The following is a 25,959-nucleotide window of genomic DNA, read 5'->3' as shown; positions in this document are numbered from 1 at the left end:
ATGTCTAGTTTTAAAAGATGTACAGGTTTGCTAGGTTTCCTTAGATGCCGGCAGTGCTAAGGTCTATAATCCACAGTTAGGCACATTAGGAAACAAGCATTTGTAATGCAATAGGTCTCGCATTAGGAAAGTTTGAGCTATTGGTATTGTAAATGACACATTTTTTATTTATGTGTTGGTTTTGAAAATAGCAAACTTAATTGCTTTGTCATTTACAATGCCAATAGTTTTAACTGTTGCAAATGTGACACCTATAGCATTTGTAATGCAATATGTGTTGTATTTATGTGACTTAGATGTATTGATATTTCAAATAACAATGGCTTTTACAGTTTTTAATAATACTGAAATAAAAGTTATTGTAATTTATAATAGCAGTAGCTTAAACTTTTGTAAAACAAATTGTGAATAATATGTTAATTGTATTTTATTGTGACGAAAATCCGAGAACAGAAGTGAAATATTAACATCTTTTTGTGACATTTGTAATAAAGCTTGAAACATTGAGAGAACATATTTGAACCAGTTGTTGAATGGTTGCATAGATTGATGCTGTGGTGGTGCTGAGTGATGTTGTGGTGGCGACGAGTGATGTTGTGGTGGCGACGAGCGATGTTGTGGTGGCGACGAGTGATGCTGTGGTGGCGACGAGTGATGCTGTGGTGGCGACGAGTGATGCTGTAGCGTTCATTGATGCTGTGGTAGCACCTAGTGAGTTGTATTTCCCATGAGTGATGCTGTGGTGGTGCTGAGTGATGTTCTGGCGAAGCAATAGATAGATAGAGTGAGGGTAATAGAGTGAGTGTGATAGATAGATAGAGTGTATTTATGTTGCATTGAGTAGTGTAAGTATGAGGTGTGTAATTATACGACACTGAGTGGTAATATGTGGAGTGTATTTACGTTGCATTGAGAAGAGTAATAATATGGGGTGTAATTATGTGGCACTGAGTGGTAATATGGGGAGTTGTGACATGGGGGACCCGGACGAGGGGCCCCCTGGTATGCCTATTAATGTCTCTACTCTTTTTATGCAGCATACAGAGGCCTGGAACACTCCGGATGTCATCCGACGTCGGCCCGATGTGGAGAACCGGCAGGCTTACACCTTTAAGGGGGCGGATCTCGAATGGCGGCACGCCCTCCCCGAAGAGGTAAAACCCATCCCGGAGTCGAACCAGGCGTGCGAGACACCCGGAGGCGGAGTAGGAGACTGGTGGCGTGAGTGGAGAGACGGCGGAGCGGAGTGGACGGAGGAGGACGAGGATCGGAGGACGGAAGAGGACGAGGATCGGAGGACGGAGGACGAAGAGGAAGGAGAGCGTAGTACGGAGGCGGAGGACGTGGACGAACATCGCAGGAAAGACGAGGGAAGCGGAGCGCGACCTCGGAGGAGGACGGGGAGAGAACATCAGGTGGAGCTGAGTTACGAGGAGGTCCCAGGGGAGAAGGCGGTGCCAGGACTGGAGGACGACGCTGAGGGCGACTACCGTTGTAAGCCAGGAGGCTCTGTGGATCGCGCTTCGCCCAGCCACACTAACACGGAAGTGTGGCTCGACCAGGTACGGTCCAAGTTCACAGGGTGGGCGGGCATTAGACGAGGCAAGCCCCCTTGAATGCACGAAACCCCTTTATGCACACCCTTGTTATTATTTCTTCACAAGGGGTCATGTCACGGAGCTGGGATAAGGGTTTGCACGTGTGTTCCCTCACCCCTTTTCCCTGCAAGAAGTGTCGTACAGAACACTTTAACTAAAGGCGGTTTTCCTTTCTTTTTGGTATACCGGCACAACGAGGACATCGAGACGGCGGGGAAAAGGCCTACAACTCCCAGGAGACCTTGGGATCGACGCTCTGGAGGGGGAAGATCCACCACGGAGGAGGCAGAACAACCCCTACCGTTTTACCGTGTGCCTGTACAGAAACGCAGACTATATAAAATAATAAAACCTGCACTACCCCAACAACCTGTGTCAGCGAATCTATTTGAGACCCCCTCTGAAATCCCACAAGTGGTGGAGAATGCGGGCATTCAGCCAGTGGTAGACATCGAGGACACAACGATGGATGCGATCCTGCAGGCCCTCGTGAAGGGCCAAGAACAACTAGCATGGGCGGTAGAGCAGCAACTCGCCGCCGCCCAACTGGACAGAGACACGTTTCGGAGCACAGTGGTCAAGCAACTAGAGGGAATGAGGGGTACCGGCGACCCAGCCAGTCTCCCAGTCAGGGAGAACCGGACCCACCCTACCCCCGCAGGTATTTCACTACAGAAATACGTCAGTTGGGAGGACCCAGACGCCTTCCTGACTAACTTTGAAAGGGTGGCTCTGGCATGTGGCTGGCCTTTGGATAAGTGGCCATTTTTCTTAGCACCTTTACTGAACTGAGAGGCACAGGCGGCGTATCAGGTAGCCAACAGCAATGGCACAACACCTTATGCCCAGATCAAGACAATAATCCTAGATCACCTAGGTTTGGACTCTGAAGCCTACAGGGTGCGGTTCCGGAAAGAGAGGGGGCAAGCCGGCGACAATCCCAAAACACTGTTTTTTAGACTGAAAACCGCAGCGGACAAATGGCTTACCCCTACCACGAGCTCCAAAGAACAGATCATGGATAAAATATACCTGGAGCAATACCTGGAAGCCCTCCCCTATGGAACACAATGGTGGCTGCGCCAACATTCCAACTTGACCACAGCCCAGGCCATGGAGATGGCCTCCACCTATGCCAGAGCCCAACCACGTCTACACAATGTGGAACCAGACAGACCAGCAAAGGGACCGACCAGACCCGAACGCAGAGTGAGGGCCCCACCTGGACCGCTCCCTCCCCCTCCACGACCATCGACTGCGGAACATTCCCCATTCCGGGGTCCGCAGTGCTTTGACTGTGGACAGTGGGGCCATATAGCTCGCTTATGCCCCCAGAAACGAACCCAGGAAGAACCGATGGACATCAACTATCTTCCCAAGGCGGTGTTATATTCGGCGGAACTAGGAGGCTCCTTCCACGTGAGTGTTGCTGTCAATGGGGTGGTGGTCAGGGCTCTCCTTGATTCAGGCTGTAAACAGTCGGTCATACAAGGGTCTTATGTGAATCCTCTGCAACTGGTGCCTGACACCAGTGTGTTTATAAAATGCGTACACGGGGATGTAAAGGAGTAACCGGTCGCACACCTCCCCCTTGGGCTGGAGGGGATGGAAAGGATGGTAGTAAAAGTGGGAGTACTGGACGCCCTGCCTGAGCCATTGATCCTGGGTACGGATAATCCCCATTTCTTGAACCTATTCAAAGGCCGCTTACGCCTGGACAGTGACAATGAGGTAGCGGTACCTAACCTCTTGTCTACGGGTCCCTGGGAAGGAGACAGGTCTTTTCGCTTCACTCAAGCCAACGATGACACCCTCATCAACGCTTGGGAACAGGCACACATCGGAATATCCAACACTTCCCCCAGTTACCCCCGTTTTCTGATCAAGGAAGATCTATTGTACCGACAAGCCTCTCGTGATGACCCCATGCAATTGTTGGTGCCCTCCTGCTTTCGCGATTTACAAAAGGGGGTGGTGATGAACAGAGTGTCTGAATTGAGCAGACCACTCTTACCCAGTCCAAAGATCAGGGCTTGATCCATCACCGTTATTTATCTCACTGCCCCATCCCAGCTCAGAACCTGGCTATATGCAAATCAGTCTGTCCCTGGCCCAGTGCATCATGGGAACAGGGCAGACTAAACTACCAAGCCAATTCTTTACCAGAAAGGAGACAAGCTACCGGGGACCGGTTTCTGGCATTTCAGCCGTCTTCGGCCCGGCTTGCTTGAATCCTGATGGAGCAGTGAGAAAGGGACTCATGTCTGAGTATACCCTGCCACACCTATAGTGGCCAAAATCGATTTACAAAAGGGGGTGGTGATGAACAGAGTGTCTGAATTGAGCAGACCACTCTTACCCAGTCCAAAGATCAGGGCTTGATCCATCACCGTTATTTATCTCACTGCCCCATCCCAGCTCAGAACCTGGCTATATGCAAATCAGTCTGTCCCTGGCCCAGTGCATCATGGGAACAGGGCAGACTAAACTACCAAGCCAATTCTTTACCAGAAAGGAGACAAGCTACCGGGGACCGGTTTCTGGCATTTCAGCCGTCTTCGGCCCGGCTTGCTTGAATCCTGATGGAGCAGTGAGAAAGGGACTCATGTCTGAGTATACCCTGCCACACCTATAGTGGCCAAAATCGATTTACAAAAGGGGGTGGTGATGAACAGAGTGTCTGAATTGAGCAGACCACTCTTACCCAGTCCAAAGATCAGGGCTTGATCCATCACCGTTATTTATCTCACTGCCCCATCCCAGCTCAGAACCTGGCTATATGCAAATCAGTCTGTCCCTGGCCCAGTGCATCATGGGAACAGGGCAGACTAAACTACCAAGCCAATTCTTTACCAGAAAGGAGACAAGCTACCGGGGACCGGTTTCTGGCATTTCAGCCGTCTTCGGCCCGGCTTGCTTGAATCCTGATGGAGCAGTGAGAAAGGGACTCATGTCTGAGTATACCCTGCCACACCTATAGTGGCCAAAATCGATTTACAAAAGGGGGTGGTGATGAACAGAGTGTCTGAATTGAGCAGACCACTCTTACCCAGTCCAAAGATCAGGGCTTGATCCATCACCGTTATTTATCTCACTGCCCCATCCCAGCTCAGAACCTGGCTATATGCAAATCAGTCTGTCCCTGGCCCAGTGCATCATGGGAACAGGGCAGACTAAACTACCAAGCCAATTCTTTACCAGAAAAGAGACAAGCTACCGGGGACCGGTTTCTGGCATTTCAGCCGTCTTCGGCCCGGCTTGCTTGAATCCTGATGGAGCAGTGAGAAAGGGACTCATGTCTGAGTATACCCTGCCACACCTATAGTGGCCAAAATCGATTTACAAAAGGGGGTGGTGATGAACAGAGTGTCTGAATTGAGCAGACCACTCTTACCCAGTCCAAAGATCAGGGCTTGATCCATCACCGTTATTTATCTCACTGCCCCATCCCAGCTCAGAACCTGGCTATATGCAAATCAGTCTGTCCCTGGCCCAGTGCATCATGGGAACAGGGCAGACTAAACTACCAAGCCAATTCTTTACCAGAAAGGAGACAAGCTACCGGGGACCGGTTTCTGGCATTTCAGCCGTCTTCGGCCCGGCTTGCTTGAATCCTGATGGAGCAGTGAGAAAGGGACTCATGTCTGAGTATACCCTGCCACACCTATAGTGGCCAAAATCGATTTACAAAAGGGGGTGGTGATGGACAGAGTGTCTGAATTGAGCAGACCACTCTTACCCAGTCCAAAGATCAGGGCTTGATCCATCACCGTTATTTATCTCACTGCCCCATCCCAGCTCAGAACCTGGCTATATGCAAATCAGTCTGTCCCTGGCCCAGTGCATCATGGGAACAGGGCAGACTAAACTACCAAGCCAATTCTTTACCAGAAAGGAGACAAGCTACCGGGGACCGGTTTCTGGCATTTCAGCCGTCTTCGGCCCGGCTTGCTTGAATCCTGATGGAGCAGTGAGAAAGGGACTCATGTCTGAGTATACCCTGCCACACCTATAGTGGCCAAAATCGATTTACAAAAGGGGGTGGTGATGAACAGAGTGTCTGAATGGAGCAGACCACTCTTACCCAGTCCAAAGATCAGGGCTTGATCCATCACCGTTATTTATCTCACTGCCCCATCCCAGCTCAGAACCTGGCTATATGCAAATCAGTCTGTCCCTGGCCCAGTGCATCATGGGAACAGGGCAGACTAAACTACCAAGCCAATTCTTTACCAGAAAGGAGACAAGCTACCGGGGACCGGTTTCTGGCATTTCAGCCGTCTTCGGCCCGGCTTGCTTGAATCCTGATGGAGCAGTGAGAAAGGGACTCATGTCTGAGTATACCCTGCCACACCTATAGTGGCCAAAATCGATTTACAAAAGGGGGTGGTGATGAACAGAGTGTCTGAATTGAGCAGACCACTCTTACCCAGTCCAAAGATCAGGGCTTGATCCATCACCGTTATTTATCTCACTGCCCCATCCCAGCTCAGAACCTGGCTATATGCAAATCAGTCTGTCCCTGGCCCAGTGCATCATGGGAACAGGGCAGACTAAACTACCAAGCCAATTCTTTACCAGAAAGGAGACAAGCTACCGGGGACCGGTTTCTGGCATTTCAGCCGTCTTCGGCCCGGCTTGCTTGAATCCTGATGGAGCAGTGAGAAAGGGACTCATGTCTGAGTATACCCTGCCACACCTATAGTGGCCAAAATCGATTTACAAAAGGGGGTGGTGATGAACAGAGTGTCTGAAATGAGCAGACCACTCTTACCCAGTCCAAAGATCAGGGCTTGATCCATCACCGTTATTTATCTCACTGCCCCATCCCAGCTCAGAACCTGGCTATATGCAAATCAGTCTGGAACAGGACTAATTTGCATACAGCCAGGTTCTGAAACTGGGATGGTGCAGTGAGCTAAAAAACGGTGTTGGATCTAGCCCTGATCTCTTGACTGGGTGAGAGCTTTCTGCTTAATTCAGAGACTCTGTCCCTCACCACCCCTTGTTGTAAATATTTTTGTCCACCCTAAGCGTGGAAGGGTATTCTCAGATGTGAGACCCTTGCTCATTGCACCATCAGGATTCAAGCAAACCGGGCCGAAGACGGCTGTAATGCCAGAAACCGGTCCCCGGGAGCTTGTTTCCTTCCCAGTGTAAGAATTGGCTTTTGTAGTTTGGTTTGCCCTGTTCCCATCATGCACTGGGACAGGAACAGACTAATTTGCATACAGCCAGGTTCTGAAACTGGGATGGTGCAGTGAGCTAAAAAACGGTGTTGGATCTAGCCCTGATCTCTTGACTGGGTGAGAGCTTTCTGCTTAATTCAGAGACTCTGTCCCTCACCACCCCTTGTTGTAAATACTCCTGCTTTCGCGAGCAGATTATGTTCTATGCGCATACACACCTGTTGGCTGGACATATAGGGAGTGAGAAAACCACGCAAAACGTACTCAGGAACTTCTATTGGCCGGGTATCTATAGTGATATAAAAAAGCACTGCCAAACCTGTGATCTTTGCCAAAAGAAAAATACCCAGAGACCTCCTGCAGTGCCTTTGCAACCTCTTCCAGTCATCGGAACCCCCTTTGAGAGGGTTGGGATGGACCTGATAGGGCCATTAACGCCTACAAAAAAAGGCTTCAGATACGCTCTCGTCATTGTGGACTACGCCACCAGGTTCCCCGAGGCGTTTCCTCTAAAAGCCCCTACCTCCCGGAACATAGCCGACACATTTCTTGAACTGTTCTCTCGAGTGGGGTTCCCTAAAGAGATCCTCACGGACCAGGGGACCCCCTTCATGTCCAAGGTTATGCAGGAAGTGTGCCAGTTACTAGGATTACACCAGATTAAGACTTCCGTGTACCACCCGCAAACAGACGGATTAGTGGAGCGGTATAACAGGACATTAAAGACGGTCCTAAAGAAAATGGTTGATGTGAATCATGCAGATTGGGACTCTCTGTTACCGCTGGCCCTGTATGTGATCAGGGGCCAGAGACAAAGCAGTCTTGGTTGTTCATCATTCGAGATGCTCTATGGAAGACAACCCAGAAGCCTGCTGGACATGACAAAGGAAATGTGGGAAACAGAGCAAGCAGGAGAGACCAGAGCTCTTCTCGAATACAGCACGAACTTAAGGAATAAGTTTGGAAAAATCAGGGAACTTGCCTTTACCCACTTGGAAGAAAGTCAGAAACAACAACAGATACACTATAACAAGGTGAAAAAATGGAGAACACTACAGATTGGAGACTGGGCCCTGGTACTACTGCCATCGACAGCTAAGAAGTTCCATAATGAATGGCAGGGCCCCTATGAAGTCATCGAGACGATAGGCAAGACGACGTACCGACTGCGCCTCACAGCAAAGAAATCCCAGATATTCCACATAAATTTGCTGAAGAAATGGCTGGGAACGAATCCAGTGGCAGCCCATCTAGTAACGACCACCAAGACGGAACACTCAACCACCATGGATGATTTGGTTGTCAACGAGGAGTTGTATAAAGACGAACAGGAAGGACTCCGACAAGTTTTGAAGAAGTATGCGCCTATATTTTCCGATCTTCCAGGAAGAACCAACTTAGCAGAGCACCGGATCGATACGCCCGCGGGTACCACAGTAAAACAACGTCCATACAGGATCCCCGCTGCCAAAAGGGAAGCCATAGCCAAAGAGGTTGCGGAAATGCTCAGGTTAGGCGTAATACGGCCATCCAGGAGTGAGTGGTCGTCACCCATCGTCATGGTCCCCAAACCTGATGGCAGTAGCCGTTTTTGTATGGACTTCCGTGCTCTAAACGCAGTATCGGCGTTCGATTCGTACCCGATTCCCAGGATCGATGAACTCATCGAGAAACTCGGGGACGCAAAATACATAAGTACGCTAGACCTGACCAAGGGGTATTGGCAGGTACCCCTTCGGGAAGAAGACAGGAAAAAAACAGCGTTCGCCACCTCTGAGGGACTGTTCGAATTTACAGTCTTGCCCTTTGGCCTGCACGGAGCCCCCGCCACTTTTCAGAGGCTCATGAATACGGTCTTACGGGGACATCACCGGTATTGCTCTGCATACCTAGATGACATTATCATTTTTAGTCCCTCATGGGAGGACCACCTACACCATCTCGATGTTGTACTACAACTGCTTAAAACTGCTGGTCTACACGTAAACTCCAAGAAATCCAGGATAGGATACCAAAAGGTCAAATATTTGGGATACCTTCTGGGTCATGGTGCCATCCAACCGCAAATCGAAAAAGTGAGGGCTATCGCGGACACCCCTTTCCCGAAAAACGTGAAGGATATGCGTGCCTTTTTAGGCCTGGTAGGCTACTACCGGAGATTCATACCAGCTTTTTCGGAGGTGGCGGCGCCCCTGACCGATACCCTCAGGAAAACAAAGACCGGCACGGACTTCCACAACCCTACACCGGCCATGTGGAAAGCCTTCCAAACCCTTAAGAAGGCTATCACCACCAGTCCAGTGTTGACTTCACCAGATTTCACCAAACCCTTCATCCTGAATACGGATGCTTCGGACTTCGGCATCGGGGCGGTGTTGTCCCAGGACACTGGGGAGGGGGGCATTTTGCCCATCCTATACATCAGCAGGAAGCTCTTCCCGCGGGAGGTCAGGTATCCTACAATAGAGAAGGAGTGCCTTGCCATCCGGTGGGCCGTGGACAAGCTGCGCTACTATTTGGAGGGGCGTCCCTTCCTGCTATACACTGACCATGCCCCTCTTTTGTGGATGGCGAGGAACATTTCTAATAACCCTCGTGTGATGCGCTGGTTCCTGGCCTTGCAGCCCTTCAGGTTCCAGGTCCGGCACCAGAAGGGGTCCGAGAATGTTAATGCTGACTTCCTGTCTCGGTACCCTCTCCCCGATCGGGAGATTCCTAGGGGGGAGGTGTGTGACATGGGGGACCCGGACGAGGGGCCCCCTGGTATGCCTATTAATGTCTCTACTCTTTTTATGCAGCATACAGAGGCCTGGAACACTCCGGATGTCATCCGACGTCGGCCTGATGTGGAGAACCGGCAGGCTTACACCTTTAAGGGGGCGGATCTCGAATGGCGGCACGCCCTCCCCGAAGAGGTAAAACCCATCCCGGAGTCGAACCAGGTGTGCGAGACACCCGGAGGCGGAGTAGGAGACTGGTGGCGTGAGTGGAGAGACGGCGGAGCGGAGTGGACGGAGGAGGACGAGGATCGGAGGACGGAAGAGGACGAGGATCGGAGGACAGAGGACGAAGAGGAAGGAGAGCGTAGTACGGTGGCGGAGGACGTGGACGAACATCGCAGGAAAGACGAGGGAAGCGGAGCGCGACCTCGGAGGAGGACGGGGAGAGAACATCAGGCGGAGCGGAGTTACGAGGAGGTCCCAGGGGAGAAGGCGGCGCCAGGACCGGAGGACGACGCTGAGGGCGACTACCGTTGTAAGCCAGGAGGCTCTGTGGATCGCGCTTCGCCCAGCCACACTAACACGGAAGTGTGGCTCGACCAGGTACGGTCCAAGTTCACAGGGTGGGCGGGCATTAGACGAGGCAAGCCCCCTTGAATGCACGAAACCCCTTTATGCACACCCTTGTTATTATTTCTTCACAAGGGGTCACGTCACAGAGCTGGGATAAGGGTTTGCACGTGTGTTCCCTCACCCCTTTTCCCTGCAAGAAGTGTCGTACAGAACACTTTAACTAAAGGCGGTTTTCCTTTCTTTTTGGTATACCGGCACAACGAGGACATCGAGACGGCGGGGAAAAGGCCTACAACTCCCAGGAGACCTTGGGATCGACGCTCTGGAGGGGGAAGATCCACCACGGAGGAGGCAGAACAACCCCTACCGTTTTACCGTGTGCCTGTACAGAAACGCAGACTATATAAAATAATAAAACCTGCACTACCCCAACAACCTGTGTCAGCGAATCTATTTGAGACCCCCTCTGAAATCCCACAGGAGTGTATGTTGTATTCAGTAGAGTAATTATGTGGCACTGAGTGGTATTTGGAGTGTATGTTGCATTGAGTGCAGTGTAATTATGTAGCATATTATGTGGCACTGAGTTGTATTGTGTGGAGTGTGCGTTGCATTTAGTAGAGTGTGCTTATGTGGCACTGAGTGGGATTTGGAGTGAATGTTGCATTGAGTGCAGTGTAATTATGTGGTGTGTAATTATGTGGCACTCAGTGGTATTTGGAGTGTATGTTGCATGGATTGCAGTGTAAATATGTGTTGTGTAATTATGTGGCACTGAGTGGTATTTGGAGTGTATGTTGCATTGAGTGCAGTGTAATTATGCGGCGTGTAATTATGTGGCACTGAGTGGTATTTGGAGTGTATGTTGCATTGAGTGCAGTGTAATTATGTAGCATGTAATTATGTGGCATTGAGTGGTATTGTGTGGAGTGTATGTTGTAATGTGTATTCAGTAGAGTGTAATTGTGTTGTGTGTAAGTTTGTGGCACTGAGTCGTATTGTTTGGAGTGTATGTTGCATTGAGTGCAGTGTAATTATGCTGCGTGTAATTATGTGGCACTGAGTGGTATTTGGAGTGTATGTTGCATTGAGTGCAGTGTAATTATGTAGCATGTAATTTTGTGGCACTGAGTCGTATTGTTTGGAGTGTATGTTGCATTGAGTGCAGTGTAATTATGTGGCATGTAATTATGTGGCACTGAGTGGTATTTGGAGTGTATGTTGCATTGAGAGCTGTGTAATTATGTGGCAGTGCAGTGTGTGTGAGGCAGGGCAGTGTGTGAGGCAGCGCAGTGTGTGTGTGTGAGGCAGTGCAGTGTGTGTGTGTGTGAGAGGCAGCACATTGTGTGTGTGTGAGGCAGTGTGTGTGTGTGAGGCAGCGCAGTGTGTGTGTGTGAGGCAGCGTGTGTGTGTGTGTGAGGCAGCTTGTGTGTGTGTGTGAGGCAGCTTGTGTGTGGCAGCGCAGTGTGTGAGTGGCAGCACAGTGTGTGAGGCAGTGCGTGCGTGAGGCAGTGCAGTTCATGTGTGAGGCAGCACAGTGTGTGTGTGAGGCAGTGTAGTGTGTAGCAGGGCAGTGTGGTGTGTAGCAGGGCAGTGTGTGTAAGAGGCTGTGTAGTGTGTGACTCACAGTGCAGTTTGTGTGTAACAGTGCAGTGTGTGTGATAGGACAGTGTGAGTGACACACAGCAGTGTGTGACTACGTAGTGTTTGTGTGTGTGTGTGTGAGGCAGCGCAGTGTGTGAGGCAGCGCAGTGTAAGTGAGGCAGCGCAGTGTGTGTGAGGCAGCGCAGTGTGTGTGAGGCAGCGCAGTGTGTGTGAGGCAGCGCAGTGTGTGTGAGGCAGCACAGTGTGTGTGAGGCAGCACAGTGTGTGTGAGGCAGCGCAGTGTGTAGCAGGGCAGTGTGTGCGTGATGCAGCGCAGTGTGTGTGAGGCAGTGCAGTGTGTGTGTCACAGGGCAGTGTGTGTAACAGCGCAGTGTGTGTGATAGGACAGTGTGAGTGACACACAGTACGTACTGTGTTTGTGAGGCAGCGCAGTGTGTGTGTGTGTGTGAGGCAGCGTAGTGTGTGTGCGAGGCAGTGCAGTATGTGTGTGAGGCAACGCAGTGTGTGTGTGAGGCAACGCAGTGTGTGTGTGAGGCAGCGCGGTGTGTGTGTGAGGCAGCGCAGTGTGTGTGTGAGGCAGCGCAGTGTGTGTGTGAGGCAGCGCAGTGTGTGTGTGCGGCAGCGCAGTGTGTGTGTGAGGCAGCGCAGTGTGTGTGAGGCAGCGCAGTGTGTGTGTCACAGGGCAGTGTGTGTAACAGCGCAGTGTGTGTGATAGGACAGTGTGAGTGACACACAGCAGTGTGTGACTACGTACTGTGTTTGTGAGGCAGCGCAGTGTGTGTGTGTGTGAGGCAGCGTAGTGTGTGTGCGAGGCAGTGCAGTATGTGTGTGAGGCAACGCAGTGTGTGTGTGAGGCAGCGCAGTGTGTGTGTGAGGCAACGCAGTGTGTGTGTGAGGCAGCGCAGTGTGTGTGTGAGGCAGCGCAGTGTGTGTGTGAGGCAGCGCAGTGTGTGTGTGAGGCAGCGCAGTGTGTGTGTGCGGCAGCGCAGTGTGTGTGTGAGGCAGCGCAGTGTGTGTGAGGCAGCGCCGTGTCCAATGTGTGGAAGGCCCTAGTTACTTCAGCATGAATGACGCACCTGCACTTCATAGCAGCTAGATTTAGACCGGCACTGCAGGATTATAAACCCCTTGGAAGCCCTTGAATCTTCTGTACATCCAGTTCTAGGGACACAAGATGCATTCTGTTGTTTTATCTATTTCCAATACACGTGGCTGTGTTTATATGTGACAGGGTCCTGCTTGGCCCAAAACATGGGCTTCAAACGTCTGGTCGCAGAGCGGTGCAGCCGCCTGCAGGCTGGAAGCGCACGGCTTGATATGGAATGATTTACATTTAAACAACCAGTCAGTACAAATACTATATAAAAAGTCGGTGTCAACTGAGAGTAAGTTATGCGTTAAGGCACCCAACCTTTTAGGAACAATGGTCGGACTTCAGTGTTCACATTGTTTCATAGTGAATCAATGGTTGTTTAAGCCATATAAACTCCACTCGTTGACTAGTAACATGGACATATAGTGAACATGAATCACACTGCTAATTTGACATTATGCATAACAGTGCGAAACAATACCGCTGGTACTGCACAAGATTTTACAGTTTCAAAGAGCTACTCTGTGTAATAGTGTTTCTTACGACATTGAGCTTAAGAATAAACCGGCAACATTAGTAAGCACAGAGCATGTCAGATACGCGGTTATTCTATCAGCAAATCTGAACAGCAGCCCAAATGTAAAACCAAGCTTCTGCAGGCAGGCGAGAGTGAAAATACCATGCCGGAACTAGCTAGATTTTTCGCGAGTTTATTCGGTTTCAGAGAGCAGGTCAGTATAATAGCGTTGAATAAAAACGCCAGCATTAGTAAGCACAGAGCATGTCAGATGCGCGGTTGCTATATCAGCAAATCCAAGCCGTCGCCCAAATGTAAAGACAGATTTATGTCGGCAGGTGAGAATGAAGATAAAATGCCGGTAATGGCTAGATACAAGTACTTACTAATTAGTCTGTTTGTCAAAATCGAAAAAGGCATGCTTCAGCCGGCAAAGTCACGGAGATGCATTCAAATTAACCTACATCGAAGTGCTATTTTAAACAATGTCACATCTTCGGATTGGTTGGCTACGTCATGTGACCTTCCAGTGAATGTGAGTAGCGTCATCTTGGGTGTAACGTCGAAACAAAAGTCGACAAAGATTGGGTATTTCTAAGCATATCTGGTTTTCGACAAACAATAGTTATTGTGAAGGCAACCCGTCAAGTGGTCGATATCTATTAACTAACTCAATGATTGTAACAATTATCTTGAGATTATCTTAGTCACGTGGATGCTCCCAGAATTGGATAGGTTAGCTGGGTCATGTGACCTGTCAAAGATCTAAACAGCGTTACGATACCAGGAAGCCAGGCAACCTTTGTTGGGACGGGGGCGGGGCCGGACACGCGACCGGAGCTTCCCAGGAGGCAGGCTGCAGTGGCTGGCGCATGGCTCCGGTGCAGAGAGAGGAGAGCCCTGCGTGCAGCCGGCGTCCGCCTGGGAAGCCAAGGAGCGGAGTGCCGGTGTCCTTGTTGACGTCGGAGTGAGCAGCCCGGAGTCCTGCGGAGTAGAAGTCCCGGTGAGTGGGGCTCCGTGCTTGCGTGTCTGTGTGTATGCAGGGGTGGGGGGAGGGGAGAAGGGGGGGCGGCAGCGTGTGTGTGTGTGTGTGTGTGCGCGCGCCTGTGTGTGCGTGCATGCAGAGGGGTGGGGGCTGGCTGTGTCCCGGTGAGTGGGGCTCCGTGCTTGCGTGTCTGTATGTATGCAGGGGGTGGGGGGCGGCAGCGTGTGTATGTGTGTGTGTGCGCGCGCGCGCGCCTGTGTGTGCGTGCATGCAGAGGGGTGGGGGCTGGCTGTGTCTGTGTGTGAGCAGTCTTACTCGGCGCAGGCGCGGCTCAGACGCGCGCTCCCGCGGTCAAAACTGAAACTGCAAAAGTGCGCGTCTGACTCGTGTCCACTCTCCTAAATATGGGCCACATTAGGTCTGTAGCCGACACTCTCAATGCTCACGCATTGAGAGTACGTCTGCTCGACCTAAAAAGGGTCAGTTTTCACTGGAAAAATGTTATGCGTCCACATTGCTTTTTGGGCCGTTTCCTGTCACGGGCACTAGGCCTACCCACACAAGTGAGGCACCATTTTTATGAAGAGACTTTTGGGAATGATAGGTGAGTGGAAGTTTGTGGATCTACCCAGATTCCAGAACTTTCCATCACAGAAATGTGAGTAAAATGTGTTTTTTTACAATGTTTAAGGTTTACTGGGGATTCTGGGTTACAGAACCTGGTGAGCGACACATAAGTCACCTCATCCTGAATTTCCCAGGATGTCTACTTTTCAAAAATGTATAGACTTGCTAGGTTTCCTTAGGTGCTGGCTGCGCTCGGGCCCAAAATCCACAGCTAGGCTATTGCACCGATATGCCCCCAAGGGGTGCAGAAAGACTGTGGCTATTTTTTCGGGGGGGGGGGGTCATTGGTATGCCCATTCTGGGCAGCCCTCACTCAAAAGTATAAAAAAGCCAGCATAATCCATGGCACCTAGTGTGCTCTAGGGGGGGCAGATCAGGGCCATTGCTCCCATCTGCCTCCTGGGGGGACATAAAGTCAGTGGCATTTATTTGGGGGGGTTTTGACATGCACATTCCAGGCACAACCCACCCCTGAACTTTGAAAAAAAAGAATCCCTTGTGCCTAGTGGGCTTCCTGCCCCCTCCCGTGGGCAGATAAGGGGCAATTGCCCCCATCTGCCTCCTGGGGGGGGCAGAAAGGCTTTGGCAATTTGTTTGGGGGTAGGGGCATTTACACTGTGGCATTTTTTGGGGGAGGTGGGGGCATTGGCATGCCAATTCTGGGCAGCCCCCACCCCTGCACTTTGAAAAATAATTCTCCTGATACCTTGTGGGCGTTCAGCCACCGGGGGGGGGCAGATAAGGAACTACTGTCCCCATATGCCTCCGGGGGGGGCAAAAAGACTGTAGCGATATTTGTTGGGGTGGGGAATTGGCATGCCCATTCTCGGCAGCCGTCATCCAACATATAAAAAAAATCCCTGGTGCCTAGTGGGCTTTCTGCCCCCGAGGGGCATTTCAGGGGCTATTGCCCCATCTGCCTCCTGGGAGTCGCAAAATGACTGTAGCATTTTTGAGGGTGTGGAAGCATTGGCATGCCCATTCTTGGCAGCCCCAACCCCTGACCTAAAAAAAATCCCTGGCATCTAGGGTGCCATCTGTCCCTCGAGGAGGTAGAAAAATTGATTATGCCACTTTTTTATGAGAGGAGCAAATGCCCTTGCCCAAGGGGCCTCTCCCCACTCCCTGGTGCCTAGTGGGTGGATCTCCCCAAACAGGGATCCACTAGAGAAGGGTACCATTAGAAAGCTGAGATTCTCCCCTTTGCAACAATACCTCTTCCATGTAATCCGGTACTCAAGCCTCAGAGGTTGGGGAAGTTCTTCTCCGCCTCCTGAGGCAAAAATAAAAAAAGGAAATCCCTCTGCTGTCTGCAGCAGAGGGATTTTGTGCACCTGTGCACATGACTGAATGGTTCCATCATGAGCACAGGAGCACTGGTGCTCATGACGGAACCATTCCGTCATGAGCACCAAAGGGGTTAAGCCCCAGCGGGGTCCCTGTGGGATCTGCCTCCTGGGGGGGGGGAGAACGATTTTTGCCTTTTTGGGTGGGGAAGGGTGGAGGTATTGGCATGCCCATTCTGAGCAGCCCCCACCCCTGACTTAAATCAAGAAAAACTGGCATCTAGAGTGCCATCTGTCCCCCGAGGGGGCAGAAAAACTGATTATGACACTTTTTTATGGGAGGACCAAATGCCCTTGCCCAAGGGGCCTCTCCCCACTCCCTGGTGCCTAGTGGGTGGATCTCCCCAAACAGGGATCCACTAGAGAAGGGTACCATTAGAAAGCTGAGATTCTCCCCTTCGCAACAATACCTCTTCCATGAGGCAAAAATAAAAAAATTAAATCCCTCTGCTGTCTGCAGCAGAGGGATTTTGTGTGCCTGTGCACATTACTGAATGGTTCCATCATGAGCAAAGGAGCACTGGTGCTCATGACGGAACCATTCCGTCACGAGCACCAAAAGGGTTAACCCCCAGCGGGGTCCCTGTGGGACCCCACCACGACACCCAGCGGGTCAAGGTATTCCTAGCACCAAAGGGGTTAATCCCCAGCGGGGTCCCAATGGGATCCCACCTCAACACCAAGAGGGTCAAGGTATTCCTACCCTGCACCCTTTTCTATGTTTTACAATTTTTTGTGGAACTCGTCAAGATGGCTGCTAACTTCTTAGTTGAATATTGGCAGACATCAGATATCAGCATGGAAACTTTCGGATTCACAGAGGATCCGTTCCCCATTGATATACAAATTTGGATTTTGGTTAATAACTCTAAATCTACTGAATGAATTTACACCAAATCATAAAAAGGTACTTCTTTGAACTAATATCTACCTTTCTGCAAAATTTGGTGTAATTCCATCAGTGGTTCTGGATATTGTCGTATTAAAAAACCCTATGGGAATTAACATAGGAAAAATGTACTTTGGGACACCCCCTTTTCCTCTGCCCCCACTTCACAGATCACCCCTAAACTTTATAGACACCAACTGAAGTGAGTGTTGTATTTGGTTGGAACATTTCGTATAGATTCATCAAATGGCGCCAAAGATATTGGCAAAACAAAAATGCTCTTCCTATGGATTCTAGGTTCTAACTGTAACTGCCTACTTCCTTGCACACCCGCTGTGTACAGTGTTGTCATCAATGGTGTAATTTCAGAGGTTGCAGTAATGTTATCAATGATGTCATGGAACATGTCATGAGTGATGTAATAAGGGGTGTGAGCCGGGAACTAAATTTGTATTCCCTACCAGCACTCTCCCGGGTGTGGAACAGCAGTGTCCCGGGGCATGGGGTCCCTGGCACACTGCTTTGTTCGGGTCTCGGAGAGTGGGTCTTTGGGGACTTTGTACAGTTTGGGAAAGGGGGCCCAAAGCCCCATCTTCATAAAAAAAAGTTGGCCCCATTCAATGGAGTCCTCGTGATAATCTGCAGCTAAGAGAGGGGGGATCGAATGCCCCAACCAGAAAATATTATTTCAGTCGTGGGGGATGGGTTCCCTGGGGCATTACAGAGAACTGAGATGTGGGGCACATGCCCCCTCCCCCAGTAAAGTAATCACTCAGGGCGCTGGGTCACAGGGACCTTGATAAGGATCACGGAGGAGGGACCACACACCCCATTCTTCTAACAAATTTTAATGCACTGCCCCTTTCCGGCCCTGGACTACCCTGGGGGTGGTTAAAAATCTAAAAGTCAGGAGCCTGTATTTATTTTATGGCACAGCAGGTCCTACCTGAGTCATAAATTGCCGCCACATCTTTGATGATGTGATCGCAGATAATCAGATCATAGCTTTTTGATCTTTTGGATCCACTGACCTTCTGAGTCTTAATATGTACATACATTTTGAACCTTCATTTTTCAAAAACTACTGAACAGTTACATCAAAAAGCACGCTCTCTGGACTAAGATCTAGGTTTCTGACAAATATGGTTTAGATCCGCTCAGCTGTTTTGTCTGTAGCTGTGTCAAATGTTCCTAAGGAAAACTGTGTTTGAGGTCTCGGCTCTAGACATCATATGCACTGTGTTGTATACACTTTGTGGGCTTCAGCCCGCCCATACGCTTAACATTTGCTGGCTCCATTGTCGCTCTCCTATTCTTTCTTCCAATTCGTCCATAGCTTGCATGGGTGATACCTCTTCCTGTATTTAGCCCTCCCAGAGAGCAGGGACCAATTACTACTATCAATCCACAGTTCTCATTAAAGCAACGGTTTTCTAAACTACTTTTTTAATTGCTTTTGAGCACTTTACACTAGTGATCGCTACTAGCGCTATGTTCCCCCCCTTTTGGATTGTGTACATTAAGGCGACATTTGTCCTTCTGTGCACAATATATGACGAATTGGCAGCAACCGCGGTTACAAATCAGGGTCGTCTTTCATTCATAGCGCTACCTATGGCGGCTGTGCAATATAGATGAGTGAAACTCGAAAACAGCAGAATGGAAATAGAAAGTGAAATAGAAAATGGTCTGGCCACGCAAATGACAGACTTCCTGTATATAAACCGGGGCGCCATCTTGAATGATGTCATCTCCTTGGACAACATAGAGTAGAGAGAAACTTCTCTAAATGTAAATTATAGTCATGAAAGCTGTCATATTTTAATAAGCAACTGCGCTTAGAATGTATTGTGTTTTCTAACTGGAATGTGAATGCACAAATCATTATGTAGATGCATATTATTTTAAGTGTATGTACCTTTTCCATAAATATAATATCCTGTAATTTTCATATAATATAGTGTCTTACTCTCTGCTAGCTGTATCCATTCTGAATTATGAACTACCTCAAACACAGGATGTGCGGTGTACAAAAAACAGAAAGCTTGTCTAGTGTCGTGACTGGTTGTGCTCCAATTGTTGACAGCAGTATACTCTCTACCAGCCACAGCCTCGTCTTTCATTCCTGCTTCAAGTGTATGCTCCAGCACAGTTGCTGTGTTGTTGGTCTGCGCCCACAGAGAATGGACCAATGGTGTTACGAGGGGCAGGCCTGTCATCATGTTTGTTTTCTATTATATCAATTGCCTCATGCTGTCGGAGCACTGTGAACTTTTAGGGAGGAGTGTCAAGGCAAGAGCTGGTTGTGCTAAGTTAAGAACATAAATAATTAAAGCTCTGGGTGTTTAATAGGTGGAAAGGAGCTTCATGAGATAGCTCAGGTCATCAGTGGTATATGGATGGGATAGCGCTAATGATGAAGGGGAATATAGTGGGGTGGAACGGGAAGAGTGTTGACAGTATCAGCAGGGTTGAGGGAGTGTCAGTGTTGAGGGTGTTGCCGAAAGTTCTGGAAAAATTGATAATTTTCCTTTCTGCGCCAACTGCCTTATCTTCATGTATACTGTTAGACGGACCTGGAGGGTCGGCAGAGGACAAGGGGAGAGGTCTCCGGGGAGGGCCGTCTCCAGCGATCGTACAGACGAGTAACTTCCCCCCCCACAGATGTACACCACACAAAGATAAGGTTTAACGTTCTTTATAAGCAATCTTTAAGTACGGTAGAATGGTACAAGGAGGTCAGGACTCAGGGGTCCCCTCGATTCTAGTCTCTTGGATGGGAAAGGGGGTAGCGGGACAGTCTTGTTACCAATCTGGTAGATGCGATGATATGATGGGTAGCTCACAATCCTCGAGCTCGGCGTTCTAGGAGGACGGGCCGCGGTAGCGCCAGCAGGTCCCGAGATGATCGTAGGTAGCGACGGTCCGCGGCAGCGCCAGCAGGTTCCGATGAAGGTGGTAGTTACAACGGTCCGTGGCAGCGCCAGCAGGTCCCGACGAGGTTAAAGGATGCAGAAGGTTGCGGCAGCGCCAGCAGGCAGGACGATAGTTCACAAGGCAGGGCTGCGGCAGCGCCAGCAGTCCGTCAAGGATGAGTTCTTCACGGTGTCTCTCGACTCCAGGATACAACTGCCTTCCTGCTCTGGAGCTGCCCCAGTTATAGGTCTGGCGCCCTTTGATGTCCGGACCCTCGCACTTGGAGGTCGGGAGGTCCGGGATGAGGGAGTCCAGACACCCAGCAGGGGGGTGGAGCCAGCGCCCGGGGGAGCTGGGGGCGATCGGCACCTGGCGGGGGAGAGCCATCGACACTTCTTTCTCCCATTGACCTGCCAAGTGGTCCGTTCACCTCCTGGGTGGATGGTGGTGCCGGGATGTCGGGGCCTGGCCAGGCCCAGGGTTAGGGTCGAGTTGAGGCCACGCGGCCTCGTGGTGCAGTGTCCAAGATGGCGGCCGGGCCGGCCGATGGAGCTGACAGTGGCTCGGCCCAATGATACAGAGATGTCCGGGGGCAGGAGTCCCGTAGGGGACGGGGTGCGGGTTGCTTCTGTGGGTAACACCTGGAGGGCCGGTGTTCGGGCCCTGTCATGCGGGGAGGGAGCAAGCCCTTCATGTGGCCTGTCCAACATGCGTCCCCCCCAGCTGAAGGCGGGGAGAGTCACCCATCCTCTTGGGGACTCTCCTCGTCGAGGCGGAAAAAGCGTGACAGGCCATCCGCGTTGGCGTGGTCCTGGCCAGGTCGGTGCTCCACAGTGAAGTCCATCCCCTGCAGGGAGATGGACCAACGCAATAGTTTGGGATTTTCCCCCCGCATCTGCATTAGCCATTGCAGGGGCCGATGATCTGTTTGCACCCGGAAGTGGGTACCGAAGAGGTAGGGCCGGAGCTTCTTGAGGGCCCACACTACTGCAAAGGCCTCCCTCTCGATGGTGCTCCAGCGCTGTTCTCGGGCCAGTAGGCGTCTGCTGATGAAGGCCACCGGTTGGCCAAGTCCCTCGGGGTTCAGCTGGGAGAGGACAGCCCCGATGCCATGGTCGGAGGCATCAGTTTGTACGATGAATTCCCGGCTGTAGTCGGGGGCCTGGAGCACAGGGGCGGTGCACATGGCGGCCTTCAGCTTCTCGAAGGCCGCTTGACAGTCTGGAGTCCAGTTGACCTTTTTCGGGTGGTTTTTGGATGTGAGTTCTGTGAGGGGCCCCACAATGCTGCCATAGTCCTTCACAAACCGCCGGTAGTATACGGTGAGCCCCAAGAATGCTCGGACCTCGGTTTGCGTGACTGGGGGCTGCCAGGACTGGATGGCAGCGATCTTGAGTTGAAGAGGGGCCACCAGACCGCTTCCCACTTGGTGTCCGAGATAGGTCACGGACCCCTGACCAATTTGGCACTTGCTGGCCTTGATTGTGAGGCCGGCCTGTTGGAGGGCCTGCAGGACCTCTCGGAGGTGGCGGAGGTGGTCTGACCAGTGGCGGCTGTACACAGCGATATCGTCCAGGTAGGCGGCGCTGAACTCTTCGAGTCCCGCCAATACCTGGTTCACCAGTCGCTGAAAAGTAGCTGGAGCGTTCTTCATGCCGAATGGCATGACTTTGAAATGGTAGTGGCCATCGGGGGTGGAGAAAGCGGATCGTTCTTGAGCCCGGGTGGTGAGGCCGATCTGCCAGTAGCCCGCTGTCAGGTCGAAGATGCTGAGGTAGCGGGCAGCCCCCATGCGGTCGATCAGTTCATCTGCTCGGGGGATAGGATGAGCGTCGGTTCTGGTGACAGCGTTCAGACCCCGATAGTCGACGCAGAATCGGAGCTCAGGAGTGGTGCCTGGGGCAGCAGCTTTGGGGACCAGCACGACCGGGCTGGCCCAGGGGCTGTCCGAGGGCTCGATGACCCCGAGCGTGAGCATTTTTGACACTTCTTCTTGGATGCAGGCACGTACCCGATCTGGTACGCGGTACGCGGTACGCCCGATGTCTGATAGGGGGACTGTCCCCAGTGTCCACGTCGTGCAAGCACCAGGGGGTGACCCCTGGGGTGAGGGAAAACAGGGTCGCAAATTGCAGCAGGAGGCCCCGGCAATCTTGGCGCTGTTCCGGGGTGAGGGCATCTGAGAGTCGGACCCCGTCCACTGAACCATCTTTCTCACGGGTCCTTAGGAGGTCAGGGAGGGGCTCGGAGTCTTCTTCCGCTCCACTGTCTGTAGCCATCAGTAGGCTGAGCTCCGAGCGCACAAAGTCCGGTTTGAGTCTGTTGGCGTGGAGGACCCGGAGGGGGTTCCGGGGAGATTCCATATCGATGAGATAGGTGACGGGGCTCTTGCGCTCGACTACCTTGAAGGGCCCTGTCCACTTGTCCTGCAAGGCACACGGTTCGGTGGGGGACATCACCCATACTTGTTGGCCAGGTTCGAATTCGATGGAGGAGGCATTTTGATCGTACCATTTCTTCATGTCCTCCTGACTGGCCTCAAGATTCGCTTTTGCTATTTCTCTGAATCGTCTGTTCTGATTGCGTAGGGTCAGGAAGTACTTGAAGACGTCTGGAGGAGTCTTCAGGGGGGCCATCTCCCAACCTTCTTTGACTAGGCTGAGGGGCCCTCGAACAGGGTGTCCGTACAAGAGTTCGAAAGGGCTGAAGCCGAGGGACTTCTGGGGGACTTCTCGATAGGCGAAGAGGAGGCACGGGAGTAGCACATCCCACTGGCGACGGAGGGGCTCTTCCAACCCCCCGATCATTCCCTTGAGTGTGCGGTTGAACCGCTCAACTAGTCCGTTTCCTTGAGGGTGATAGGGGGTCGTGAATCGGTAGGTGACCCCGCACTGTTGCCAGAGGGATTTCATATATTTTGAAATAAAGTTTGTGCCTCTGTCGCTGACGACTTCTCGGGGGAAGCCCACCCGGGAGAAGATCCCCATTAAGGCCCGGCCGACCACCGGGGCTGTTACAGTTCGCAGGGGAACAGCCTCGGGGTAGCGGGTGGCGTTGTCCACCAGTACCAGGATGAACCGATGTCCTTGTGCTGTTCGGGGGTCCAGGGGCCCCACAATGTCTATTCCCACCCTTTCGAACGGGGTGGTAACAACCGGGAAGGGTTGCAGGGGTGCTTTGAGTTTGCGGCCGCTCTTCCCGCTGGCCTGGCACGTGGGGCAGGACCGGCAGTGGTTGAGGACGCCATTTCTCATCTTTGGCCAGAAAAAGTGGGTCACCAGGCGACTGTAGGTTTTGTCCTGTCCCAAGTGTCCAGCCAGAGGGACATTGTGGGCCAAATTCAACAGGAAGTCTCTAAAATGGAGGGGCACCACCAACACTCGACTGGCCCCTAACTCCGCGATTCTCTGTTCGCTATACAACATATCGTTGTCCCAATAGATCCAATGGGCTCCGGCGGTATCTCCCGCGCTCTTCTCGGAGCCGCAGATGTTCTAGGTTCAGTTTTTGTTCGGCAAGTTTTAGTTCACCGTCCATCTTGAGCCGTGCCATTTCTAACTCATGTAGTCTGCTTCTTTCTCTCTCTTGGATCTCTTCCTGCGAGAGACCCGTTCTTCGCTCTTCGGGAGCAGTGGTGTTCCTCTCTGATGCTGCAATGTTTTGGTCCGGGGGTCCGACGGCCCCGGTTTCTGCCCAAGACTCAATGGCGTGCTTGAAATCGTCTTTAGTGCTCAGACCGGTGGTAGCAATGCCTAGTTCGATGCAAAATTGTTTCAACTCACGATGGTTGTACTCTTCCAATTTGTCCATCTGGAATTTTTCTGCGCTCTCTCTGGTTGTCATTGTGGTTTAGTCGTGGGGTGAGTCACTCTCTGTACGTACGCGTTGATTCGGATCCCACCGCTGCCACCAATGTTAGACGGACCTGGATGGTCGGCCGAGGACAAGGGGAGAGGTCTCCGGGGAGAGCCGTCTCCAGCGATCGTACAGACGAGTAACTTCCCCCCCACAGATGTACACCACACACAGATAAGGTTTAACGTTCTTTATAAGCAATCTTTAGGTACGGTAGAATGGTACAAGGAGGTCAGGACTCAGGGGTCCCCTCGATTCTAGTCTCTTGGATGGGAAAGGGGGTAGCGGGACAGTCTTGTTACCAATCTGGTAGATGCGATGATATGATGGGTAGCTCACAATCCTCGAGCTCGGCGTTCTAGAAGGACGGGCCGCAGTAGCACCAGCAGGTCCCGAGATGATCGTAGGTAGCGACGGTCCGCGGCAGCGCCAGCATGTTCCGATGAATGTGGTAGTTACAACGGTCCGCGGCAGCGCCAGCAGGTCCCGACGAGGTTGAAGGATGCAGAAGGTTGCGGCAGCACCAGCAGGCAGGACGATAGTTCACAAGGCAGGGCCGCGGCAGCGCCGGCAGTCCGTCAAGGATGAGTTCTTCACGGTGTCTCTCGACTCCAGGATACAACTGCCTTCCTGCTCTGGAGCTGCCCCAGTTATAGGTCTGGCGCCCTTTGATGTCCGGACCCTCGCACTTGGAGGTCGGGAGGTCCGGGATGAGGGAGTCCAGACACCCAGCAGGGGGGTGGAACCAGCGCCCGGGGGAGCTGGGGGCGATCGGCACCTGGCGGGGGAGAGCCATCGACACTTCTTTCTCCCATTGACCTGCCAAGTGGTCCGTTCACCTCCTGGGTGGATGGTGGTGCCGGGATGTCGGGGCCTGGCCAGGCCCAGGGTTAGGGTCGAGTTGAGGCCACGCGGCCTCGTGGTGCAGTGTCCAAGATGGCGGCCGGGCCGGCCGATGGAGCTGACAGTGGCTCGGCCCAATGATACAGAGATGTCCGGGGGCAGGAGTCCCGTAGGGGACGGGGTGCGGGTTGCTTCTGTGGGTAACACCTGGAGGGCCGGTGTTCGGGCCCTGTCATGCGGGGAGGGAGCAAGCCCTTCATGTGGCCTGTCCAACATATACCCCAAACAAACCTATCTGCTGCTTACCAAGACGAGGAGCTTAAGTCTAGTGCTAGCTGTAACATAATGGAAACAACAATGTTCTCTATAAGTTTTTGTGCCAGAGTATTTGGTCATGGTGAAGGACTGTCTCTTTTCTGGTCTCTTCAGTACATTTTAACTGAAAAGATGCGGAACGCTCGTCTTCCTAAAGAAACCCTCAGTTTTCACACTGTTCTTTCACATTTACGTACACTTATTTTGAATGAAAACTGCTTTTCATTTTTGTCTGCTGCAATAGTTATTAATGCTGTTGTTCCATACTGTCATTGTAAAGGTTTTTTTTTCGTTGAATATCTTCAGGCAAGTGGATAGAATGTAAGCTGTGCCAAACAAGTTGTGTTACAATTACTTTAATACAAGTGTATGTTTCTTAATATGTTTCATTGTGTGGAGTTAATTCTGCATACTTTTTTCAGCAAACAACAAAATAAGAGAGAGGTCTGAACTGGTCAAGCCGACGGCTACCAGAAACGTAGAGCAAAGAGATAAGCGAAATATTATTGATCACAGTCACTCTAGTTGAGTGGGATCACAGTCACTCTATTTGAGTAGGAAAGCCCTCACACACCGACCTAGTCAGTGTCATGCTTCATCATCGGGCCCCACCGAAGAGACCGAGTGTCTCTTCGGTGTGCTGCGACGCCAGAAAGACTGCGGAGCAGGTTGTGTGGGGAGGAAGTGTTGTGAAGGTTCTCAAATTAAAAGTGACTAACAGGGTATCAAAAAAACTTTAATAAGTGATCCCTAAGACACGTGTAAGTGGTATATGTGTCTGAATTTAATAGCCAAGGTTATTAGGATCTAGTTTAAATTCAGCTAAATACCACAAATTAATTAAAATCAGTCAACATGTTTCTGCCTTTAATGTGGTATATATTCACC

Source organism: Lissotriton vulgaris, chromosome 12 (assembly GCF_964263255.1).
Source record: "Lissotriton vulgaris chromosome 12, aLisVul1.2, whole genome shotgun sequence".
Lineage (NCBI taxonomy): Eukaryota > Metazoa > Chordata > Amphibia > Caudata > Salamandridae > Lissotriton > Lissotriton vulgaris.
Note: the sequence above shows the minus strand (reverse complement) of the source record.